Below are 11,992 nucleotides of genomic sequence, written 5' to 3' on the forward strand. Positions count from 1 at the left end.
AACATGATAATAGTATTAGGCAGGCAAAGAGAAATGTGTGTCATCCTGGACAAGAAAAGAAATATGCAAATGTAATCTTCACTCAAGGGTCTGCATGTTAACAAGCACAGCCTTGCAACTAATCAGTCTCCAATAGCCAAACGCATTGTCTCCTGCTGTAGTAGTAATGACCTACATTGCACTGTTATTCTAAGATATATGCAAATGGAGAAATTTTGGACAATTGTATTAGGACACTTTTTTAAGGTATAATATACTAAATAATGGATAATAGTGGGGCAGGGTTCTAATCTTTTTTTGTTTTGCCCTTAAGAAATTAATGATAACCTTGTTTTAATCTTGTGCAGTTTGCTAACAACCCAATACCACAGAGAAAAGAATGTGTTTTTAGGAAATTCATCTCTGCAGGGAGAGGCAAAAGCAAACAAAAAAATAAGGATATATCTGTTCAGCAACATATTGTACCCACCCAGATGGAAGATAAAAGTAGCAAACTTTTCCCTTTAAGCCAGAAAAAATATTCTCTAAATTTCATTGGAAAGAAAATAAATAAAGTGAACACTAGATTAGGTAAGTTGACAAATATGTATTGAGTATTTCATTTAACTAGATATTTGGTATAAATTAGAGAACAAAACAAACCCAGATGTCTTTCTTCAGGAAGCTTACATTTTGGTAGGCGAGAGCAAAAATTAACAATAACCACAATGGCTGTATGCCATATACATAAGATTTTGGAAGATTTTAAGAGCAATGAGAAATTAAACATCTAGTTCAAGCAGATTGACAGTGCTTGGATAGTTTACAACTTTAAAGAAGATGTTAGTGTTAGTCTGAGAAGATGGCAACTGAACAAAAATTTGAAGATGAGAGAGTTGGGTACTTGGATATCTGTATAGTTAGAGTTACAAGAAAAGGCAAAAACAGAACACCAGAGTGTTTCTGTGTGTGTTGAGGAAAGAGAGGGACCCAGGGTAACTGCATGGAGTGAATGAGTGGTGGAATGAAAAAATTAGTTGAAAAAATATATAAAAAGTAATGTCATTCATATCATTTGGATAAGGTTTTTCATATGTTACTATTGGACTGGATCATTCTGTAATGGTCAGGATGTCGTATACATTATAATTTTTTCCCCTGGATTATGTTTACTGGAATGCTAGCAGAACACTTTTGCCCATAGTTTGGCATTTGAATTTGCCTTTAAACATACCAAATGTCCCCATACTAGAGTAGAGAAAACAACTTGAGACTGTACAGAGGTGGGAACTTCTGAACTTTATAAGTACATTAAAAGCACTTTCTTTTAAAAGAAAAAAAAATATTGGAGATTTTTGAACCTGAGGCTTACCACCATGGCTACTAAGTTGAAAATAGGTTGTAGCACAGAAAGGGAGGTACAGAATGTCATTGGGTGTAGACATCCAAATAAGGGATGCTGAAGGCGATCAGATTTCTAAGCAGTAGAATGGGAGGATGGATGGAGACAACATGATCTTCTAATAGACTGGGCATGTGATGTGGGAGAAATTGAACAGTAAATAATAACTCTCATATTGACTTGAATATTTGAAAAGCTACAAATACCATCAAATAGTATAAGCAAATAAAAACATATTAGAGAATTTTAATATTTTAGCTATTTTTCTTCAATAAATTCTGGTTAGCATTACTTAGATGTAAGGCTAGGAACTGCTACAATTTTAATATATGACAAAATGTAAGTCATTTGGATCCATAATCATATTACTCTTCTTAGTTACTTTTTTGGTCACTTGAAATGTTCATTTTCTTTTTTTCTGCAAAATGAAAATAATATAGGCCAATGTACTGAAGAAAATGAAGATAATTTCCCATTACATATTTCTGTATCTTAAGTCCTATATGTATCAGCTCTTCAGATTAATAACTTACATTCGTAAAAACAGTATTTACTTTAAACCTTAAAGTAAATGTGGAGTACATTGGATGTGTATAGAAAACCTACCAAACAAACTACTCAGTGGAGCCTAACAATCAACCACAAATTCTTTATAAATATTCTTTAATCAGACTTTGTCAATTACTAGAATAGAGAAAAATACTGTTTGAGAATTTCATATTACATACCATTTCTATCTAATATAACTTTCTCTCTCAAATATCAACTTTCAATACCTCTCTATACTCTGTTGACACACATTAAAAGGGCATTAGATGGCTATGTTTGTAACTCAATGGTGGAGCGCTTGCCTCACATGTGTGATGCACTGGGTTTGATTCTCGACACCACATAAGAATAAACAAATAAAATGAAGGTATTGTGTTCTTCAACAACTAAAACCAAATATTTTATAAAAAGGCATTAGACTTAAAACCTTTTTTCTTCACATTTTATCTCTTCTCTAATTCTACAGTTTTTGAAGTAGATGATATGCTCTAAAAAAGGATTCTCTTGTCACATAAATTTTGAGATACTATGTTTAAAGAAAAATTTCATACAAATTCTGTATTTAGTAATTTATCAAAGTATACTCAAGAATTACAAATAAATATGGTAAAGTATACAGATAATAATTTTCTGACTTATTTGAATATGGATTTTTTTTTCTTCTGGATGTATGCAACATCTTTGGATTGTAATATTATAAAAAACATTCTTTGAAGAAAATTACTAAAATGCCCCAACAAATTTACTATGATTTTGAATTAGGAAATCCAAATTTGAATTAGGAAATTGAAATCTTTGCCATATAATTTGCCTTTCTGATTAATTTTTTTTCTGCCTTTAAAAATCCATACTCTTTCCTTCTGAATGCTCTAATTGTGTTCTTGCTCATTAAATCATATTTTCCTAAGTATGTCTTCTGCATAATTGACCCTTAAATATAGGAATTTTATCATATTCTGATTCAACATATTTTAAAGATGCTTTACATAATATCATTCTTCATTCATATGACCATCATAATCTTTCTATATACATGACTTCTGTGTGTCTGGTTTTATTTGCCCTCCTGGATTTTATTTTAATAAATTTGGATCTGTTTTCATATCTTCATATATGAAAATTGTTATCTTGAAAATTGTGTGGTTTTTTTGCATTATTTCTCTAAATATTTTCTTCTTGTCTCTATTATGGGGCTGGGTTCTAACCTTTTTTGTTTCACAATTAAAAAAATAATGATATCCTTGTTTTAATCTTCTGCAGTTTGCTACCAACCCACTACCACATAGTAAAAAAATGTGTTTTTAAATGACAAAATCATAGAATTTGCAGGGAAATGGATGGTATTAGAGCAGATTATGCTAAGTGAAGCTAGCCAATCCCTAAAAAACAAATGCCAAATGTCTTCTTTGATATAAGGAGAGTAACTAAGAACAGAGTAGGGACGAAGAGCATGAGAAGAAGATTAACATTAAACAGGGATGAGAGGTGGGAGGGAAAGGGAGAGAGAAGGGAAATTGCATGGAAATGGAAGGAGACCCTCAGGGTTATACAAAATTACATACAAGAGGAAGGGAGGGGAAAGGGAAAAATAACACAAGGGGGAGAAATGAATGACAGTAGAGGGGGTAGAGAGAGAAGAGGGGAGGGGAGGGGAGGGGATGGGGGATAGTAGAGGATAGGAAATGCAGCAGAATACAACAGACACTAGTATGGCAACATGTAAATCAATGGATGTGTAACTGATATGATTCTGCAATCTGTATACGGGGTAAAAATGGGAGTTCATAACCCACTTGAATGAAAGTGTGAAATATGATATGTCAAGAACTATGTAATGTTTTGAACAACCAACAATAAAAAATTAAAAAAAAATTAAAAAATGTGTTTTTAGGAAATTCATCTCTGCACAGAGAGGTAAAAACAAACAAAAAAATAAGAATATATCTGTTTAGCAACATATTGCACCCACCCAGATGGAAGATAAAAATAGCAAACTTTTCCCTTTAAGCCAGGAAAAAAATCTATTATTAAAAATTCTAATATAATTCTAATATAACTTTCTCTCTCAAATATCAACTTTCAATACTTCTCTATTATCATAAAATACTTTCAGTCTTATAGACTAAAAATACCAGACCTAGTTTTAGTTTCCGTTTTCATTTATGTGTAATATTTAATTGCACTCCAAGTTTTACTGGGTTTCACTTTAATGTCCTGAAACTTTTATTTTTGGCTCAGTCTTATTTTTGTCTTATTTTTCTTAATCACCCCTCACATGAGCTATGAAGACACTTTTAACTAGAGTTTATGTTTCAAGCTTTCTCTGAATGAATCCTTCAGTTATATTTAGAAATATCAACTTGTATTTTCTTTATCTTCTGCTTAACAATTTCTATTATAGTGCTTTACTTTCAAGAAAATTTCCACACTTTAGTAAAGAGCAGTAAAATTCCATGTTTGTGCTATATATATGTAAATATATATGAATGATATATGTATTTAAAATTTTTATCTTTTTATATTTTGCTTTCTATGTACATACCAGAACATCTAAGTATGCTGAACTGCTGATCATCAGAAGAGTCTAGCAAAGTCATATACATCACGACTGTTCTAGGTTAAATTCTGGCTTCCCATATTCCTATGTGGATATCTAAGCACCAGAACATCAGAATGTGCCTGTATTACTTGGTAGGGTTTATTAAGTAGTAATTAAATTAAAATTGGTCAGAGTGGTAGACCCTATTTAAATATAAGTGATGTCCTCATAAGAAAAAGAGACTTAGACACAGAGGAAAAACCATATGAAGACCCAAAGAGAAGACCATTTACAAACCAAAGAGGCTGGCCTGAGAAGTAACCAACCTTATTGGCACATTGATTGCAGACTTCTAACTTCCATTATTGTGAGAAAATAAATTTGTTTCTCAAGCCTTCTCATTTGTGGTGCTTTCTTATGGCCACCTTAAAAAAATAATGAAACACATTTTACAAATTTTTACATGCAGGTCTTTCCTTTATTTTTTCAATTTCTTCTACTGGGGACCTTATGTTGTTAAAATACTCGTCTGGTTTTCTGAAAGGTACTAGTCTTCTGCTGTGTGTTCTGTTCTCTCAGGTTGTTCTAAGTACTAATAGGATAGGGTTGCTAACCTGGCCTGCTGTTATTCTATGACTTGGTGTACTTCTGGGTCAGTTGTGGCATTTCCCATAAACAAATGTCTGTATTGCTTAAACTAGATCTTTCTGAGGTACCTGATTGACTTTGTTCTTGTAAGAAGCTTAGTACAAATGGGTGATATGGCAGATTGCATAATATACATAAACCATATTGATGGAGCCACATTCAGCTTAAGGTATAATTTGGTAGGGTATATCAACTCAACAATTACTCATCAGAAGACAAAGGTTTTATTCTAGAACTTAAGGAAAAAGTAATATTTGTATGTTTGACAGTTGATGATGGACTCATACATCACCATTATTGGGGATAACCTTGAAATGGACATATTGTGATCATCTGGGTATAGCTTCATAAGAGAAAGAATGTTGCTTTTTTAAACTTATGTCCAGGATGTCATCCTAAGATCATGATCATGTAGTCAGTGCCTACTCACATGTTAAAACACCATTCAACATGAACTCTTATTAGTAGTAGTCATATTAGCAAAAACCATGGATAACACAGGCATGGGAACAGGGTAAACTTAGAAACCTACATTCCACTACAATGTCCAACTGTAATGATTAAGCAACTGAATCCTCCAGTCACATCATCTTCCTTTAATTCCCTAAGCAAGATCTAATAGAACTTCTGATCCCCTAAATATGCACTGTAAATATATCCTTGTGTATTTGCACATGCCTTCCTTTAAGTCTCTCCTTATTTTAACAGATCAAATCGTTTTAAAATGACCATTCCCTTTCAAGTTGTTCACACTTCTGCCTACCCTTTTCTACTGTGTATAATATAACATTTATATAACATAATATTCAAGGATTTTGAATTTTGTATGAAATACACGAAACTATATGACTTTGTCAATGTAAATTTTTTTTGTTTACACTTCTTCATTTGTAAAATAGGAAAAATATCGCTTAATTTGAGTCATATAACTTAGATGGGGTTTAATAGCAGAGTGTAAATTTCACTGTATATAAATTCCAAAAATATCTCCAGTCTCTTTTACATATACATATCAGAACATTTACAAATATAGGCCACATACTCCATATACCAGGTGCTTTATAGGTATTTTTAACCAAAAACTGAGGTTTCATTTTTTCTTCCTGTTCTGTTTCCATGAGAATAGAGACCAGTATTTATTCCATATGACTGTTTAGCACAACATCCTATAAAAAACAGACATTCAGAAATTGGCTGTTAAGTCAAAAATTTAAAAAAGGTTTTCACAGTGAAAGCAACAAATTCAGTTGACTTTTCCAATCACTTATTCCAAAATGACTTTCAATTTTAAAAATCATTTTTAAGGATTCTGTTCATAGCTGTAAGGCCAGATAACAATCATTAGCATTTATTGACCTTTTGCAGTAGTAGTTTAATCTTTTGGGGAACAAAGTTGATTAATCACAGCTTGACATATTGAAATTTGGCATAATTCTTTCCCAAAAGTACTTATAAGGCAGCAAGTTCTAGGGCATTTTGTGTAATAACTAAGGCACATATTACAAATAAAATGTGCTCAAAACAGTTTTCCAGAAATTTAAAGTTATCAATTTTGGTAGTCTTTTAATCCTAGAATGGCCTTGTAAGAACCCCTCAAACTGATCACATGTATCAATCTCACTTCCATCCAAAAAATGCAGAAAATTGTGGTAAATATTGTAAATTAAATATAAAGTATAAATGTATGATAAGGAAAAGAACAAAAGGGACACTCATTGGATGTGAGATTTTAAAATATGACTGATTATCATTCCACATCATCTCTTAATATGAAGAGACTGGAAAACTTAGAAAGTATGTTTCAGGTCTCAATTAGAGAATTGTATAAATTTTATCAACAGGATATAATCACAGGGAACTTAATTTGTAACTGAGATTTGTAGAAGACAGGGACAAAACTCAACATTTATTCCGCAGATTGTACCAGAGGTGATAAGGTTCTGAGGGATTTCCAATTCAACAACAACAAAAATTTCTAGCTGTGGTAGACAGACTGTCTTAATGCATTTAAATTAGCATAGTAAAATATTTGAGACTAATTTATTTTATATTGTTATGAAGGCTGGCAAGTTCAAGCTCAAGGGCTAGCATTCATTGTCTGGTGAGAGCCTTTTTCTATATCCTTTTTTGGTAGAACTTGAAGGGCAAAAAATGCCTCATTAGTTCTTTTCAGTCCTTTTATAAGGTCACCATTTCCATTCATGAGGGCTGTGCCTTCAATCATCTCTGAAATGACCCTCCTCTTAATACTATCATATGAGGGTTTGAGTTCCAACATGAATTTTGCGGGGGACACAAAGATTAAAGCCATAGTACAACCATGGATCTAAAAAAAGAATTTATATCAGAAATCTCCAGATTTCTTAGGTTTTATAGATTCCATAGTATCTGATTGTGATGGGGAATACCTTCTAAGGAAGCCCATGCCAATAAATCAGAGTAAGAAATCAGACTAAGTGAATTTTTCAATTACCTGAATGGTTCTGTAAGATACCTGACATGATATAATATTTTCCATCTTTATGCTAGCTAAAATTCATTTTGTTTTCACGGTCTAACAAAATAATCATATCAGGAATTCTTTTAATGGTACTTATTAACATGGGAATGCAGGTTTAATTCTCTGGATAGGTTGATTGGAAGACAAGTTGTGCATTCACTTTTTGGATATAATATTACCTATTGTTATACAGTGTCAAGACAATTAAATTATTCTCTTTATAACTTAATTAGGTTAAAATTAGGTTCCTTTTGAAGGCAAGGTTTTGACAGATATGGCAATGGCTTTGATAAAACCTTATAATGGAAATAAAGCTTACCCTGCAGGTTATTAAGTTAAAAAAGTCAGCTTTATCTGTGATTTTACATTCCACAGTTACAGTTTCCCATGCTCAACAGCAGTGTGAAAATATTAAATGGAAAATTCATAAATAATTGATAAGTTTCGAATTGTTGCCACTCTTGAGTAGTGTGATGAAATCTCATGTGTACTGTGCCGTAGCCTAAGAATTGAATCATACTTTTGTGCACTGTATCCACAATGTATATGCTATTTAACTGTTGGTCTCCTAGTGGCCATTTCAGATATTAGGTAGATAATCTCAGTATTGTAGTGGTTGTAGTGCTCAAGACTGTTTATGGTTTCAGGCATGCAGCAGGAATCTTGAAACATATGCCTCACAAATAAGGAAAGGAAGAATAATATGTAGTGAATTTTCAGATTGGTTTACCTGGTTGCTCATCTGAAAAGTTAGAAGGGAAAAAAATTAAAACCCCAGGAAGTGTAATAAGGGCATTTGGCTGGAACTGAAGAGCAGAGAATTTTACAATCTTTGGGTTGGGCCTCTGATGCCAGCATAAAGAACTTCTAGTCTTGGCTTTTGAAGGCTGTTCATGCTTAATGATCTTATTTAAGTTCAGGACTTCCTTAGACATTCACAAGGAATATTAGTCCTACTATCTCTCCTTTCCTTCATTTCTCATTGCTTTCAAATTTCATACTAACACTTGATGGCCAAGAAATACCTGATAAGGACAAAAAATGTTTTACCTAGTAAATGATAATATTTTTCTTATCATCAGAGGCATGAAAAAATATATATCAAAGGATATATAAAGCTAATTAAAAACAATATTACATTGAGCTACCATAATATAGTTGAAAATTTGAGAGAAATTGACAGATGCTATGAATTACATACACTAGGTTGTGCAGCTGAGAATTGTTCTACCTCTTTGTTAGTAGATTGAGCCAATAGCCACATGCAATTTATGATTTAAATTGTGATTCCAGAAATCATAAAGTAGAATGTATTTCAAAATGTAATGAGATATACATATCTCAAAAATTTCATCATATGTTACTTTTTTTTTACTATCTCATATATATGTACACAGTGGGTCAAGAAAGTGTTTAATTCATAATGACATTGAAGAGTAGAAAATGCTACTATCATGGAAAAAACTTTAGTGATTATTTCTTAAAGGAAAGGAAATTATGTGAAATGCTTGAAATTATCTAATTAATTTCGGAGGGTAGGATGGCATCCTGGAGTGTCAAAAACAAAGAAACCTTACCTAACATCTAGAGGTAACCTAATTACCTAAAGCTTCTCAGCTTTACATAATTACATGGTAGGCAATAGAGTTATAATTGCATGGCTGGCATAGTGGTTTATTGGTGGTAATTAATTGTTGCTCAGGACAGAAAGAGATGACTCGCCATCTAACACCACCATGCTTTTATGAAAGTTAACATATAAATCTATGTCTAGTGAAAAGTAAAAGACATAGGAATCATCATAATGGGGGATCCCTGACCTTTCATCCATGTAGACTAGGTTAAGTTCACAGAGTCAATGTCACCTGAATAAAGACAGAGAAGCCTAGAATTTTAAATTTAGGAAAAAATCCTATATTAATATTAATTATGTGCTGTAAACAGTTATTATCATTCTACCCAAAGGGTCTTGGTCATTTACTGTCATAAATATTAATTTCAGGGAAGAACCATTTCCAGTTTTTTGATTAGTTATTGAACCCTGTGTCTGAGCCTTTCTTTGTGAGAATTGACCATTTATGATCAACTAGTCAAAGTGAATTTTATCTTGCCATAAGTTTTCTATACTAATCAACCCAACCAATAAGTGTTTTCTCAGATACTTATTCAACTATACATGTTACCAGTTAAAAGATTGAATCAGATCTTATTTCCCTCATCTTAGAAGTAAGCATTTTTGAGGGTAGGATGGGAGAAATGAAACCTCCAATCACAAAATTTCTTAACAAAATAGCACAGTGATAATAATATAGTAAGTGTTACTGTTAAACACTTGAAAAGTGTAGATAGCATATCTACATTTAGCATACCTGATTGGTCTTTAGAGGCGACAGATGCATCTTGAAATATTTTAGTGGAGAAAATTAATGTGTCCCTTGGTACAAAACTATCCATCTGCTAAAGGCATTTTCTTCATTCTTTAAGAGAAGACACCAGATGTGATTTGATTCACTCTATCAAGAAACAGCAGCACATACCCTCATTTTCCTACCTCTGTATTAAATCAACTCTTCTGTTAAAGGTTCTAATTAATCCACAGAGCCCTTGATCATTTTACTACCTCATAATGTAACATATTGGTCTATGACATTTATAAAGTCAAGATCTGTTTGGAAGAGAGCAGATTTCTTGAATGAGTTGGTAAGACATATGAATCTGGAATTTGAGTGATAAGGCTCATGAAAATTCAGGAATCTTCCTCATTAAAATTCAGGAGTCTGTGTGTTTGTGTGCATGCACACTTATGCAGGTGCACCAAGTCAGGCTATTTTTTTCAAAAGCTAAACAGAGGGTGTAGCTCTATTATCCACTATTAAAACAGAAGAATAATAATTGTTGGGACACTTTCAGTTTGGGAAACAAAATATTCCATATAATTGCATTGTTCTAACCCATTTCACTTGGTAACTTGAAAGGCTAATCAGCTCAAGAAGAATCTTAAAGCAAGACAAGAGTAGAGTTTACTTCATGTAGAGTTTATTTCAAGCAGCTTCATCACTAGGACCACAAGACCCAACTGACCAAATTAGAAGTAAACATCACAAGAATTGGATGGGTTACAAAGCAAATGCACAAAAGTCTATTAATACACAGTATAACTTCAATATTCTGTACTTTTTATAGAAAATAAATTGAAAATTTATTTTTGGCAATAATGGAAACATTGGTAATATTAGAAATGTAAATACAAAGAAAATAAAATACAGAATATCAGAAATGGTACATAACGTATAACAGCATAAATCTCATAGATTTGTAGTGAATAAATATTGATAAATTGCAAGACAGAGAAGTATTACATAAAGAATAAGTAGATTAAAAATACTGTAGAGATCACCCACAGCATTTTAAAATTCTTGTTTACAGAGTGATGTAATACTTAACTCCATACTTAATGTTCCATTCAGAATTCTTGTTAGTACTTGCATTTATCAACAACTTATTGAAGTTTCACTCGCTAAAAGAGATTTTTCCTTCTTACTGTACCTCTGTGTATGGCTTAGCCCAATATGTTCAGAATTTTCTCCCCACTGTGCTGATGGGAGAGGTGGAAGTTCTCCATTGTGCTTAAAAGATGATGCAGATACATTTTCATACTATATATAGATAGCAACAGAATATAAATGTTGTCACATACTAAGCAATAATTGTTACTTCCACGGAAAGATGAGAAATTTTACTCTTGCAGACCCTTGGCAGAAGTAATAAAAAGTTTTTATTCAGGCAGAGTCCAGCTATTAGGCTGGTGTAGATTCTGAGCCACCATAAACCTTGTGCTTTGAATCACAACCTCTGCAATGAGCTTCCTTTGGTGAGATTACTCAAAATGGCTTTCAAAGCCTCACTTTTAGATCCTTCTCTCTACTTAGAAATTCCTTCTTAGAGCTTAGACTTCTTTTTATTGAGACTATATACCAAACTCAATTGTTTCTATCCTGCCTTGCAATGCTCTGTCATTTTATTCAGTATAGTTTGGGAAGGCAAATGTAGTTTACAAAAAGCAGATTGCTTATTTTAACTACAAGCAACAGCATTAAAGGAAAATGATTTTTGCCTTACACAAAAGGAGGTAAGTTTAATCCTTCATAGAGAAAATCATCTATCTCTCAATCCCTGGAGATATTTCTTCTATTCAGGGCATATGATTTAATTCATCAGAAACACACACATAATGCCTCCTAATGTACCAAAGTAAACATTACAATAGTTTCTCTCACAAAGAGTCACATTCTGTCACATAGATTTGTTTTTAAGAAAATCTGTGGAATTTCCTTAAACTTAAGAAAAAAAACTTTCCATTAAAAATAATATATAT

General features: G+C 32.4%; 1 long non-coding RNA gene across 1 annotated transcript in view; it reads right to left on the bottom strand.

The window, feature by feature from the left end:
- Positions 1-6,425: 6,425 nt before the first annotated feature.
- LOC125616297 overlaps positions 6,426-11,992 on the bottom strand; it is a 17,950-nt gene continuing 12,383 nt past the window's right edge. Inside the window, exon 3 of the long non-coding RNA XR_007346923.1 lies at positions 6,426-6,436. This is a non-coding gene — a long non-coding RNA (uncharacterized LOC125616297). The remainder of the gene's footprint in view (positions 6,437-11,992) is intronic.

The sequence above is a fragment of the Marmota marmota genome, unplaced genomic scaffold, assembly GCF_001458135.2.
Source record: "Marmota marmota marmota unplaced genomic scaffold, marMar, whole genome shotgun sequence".
Classification (NCBI taxonomy): domain Eukaryota; kingdom Metazoa; phylum Chordata; class Mammalia; order Rodentia; family Sciuridae; genus Marmota; species Marmota marmota.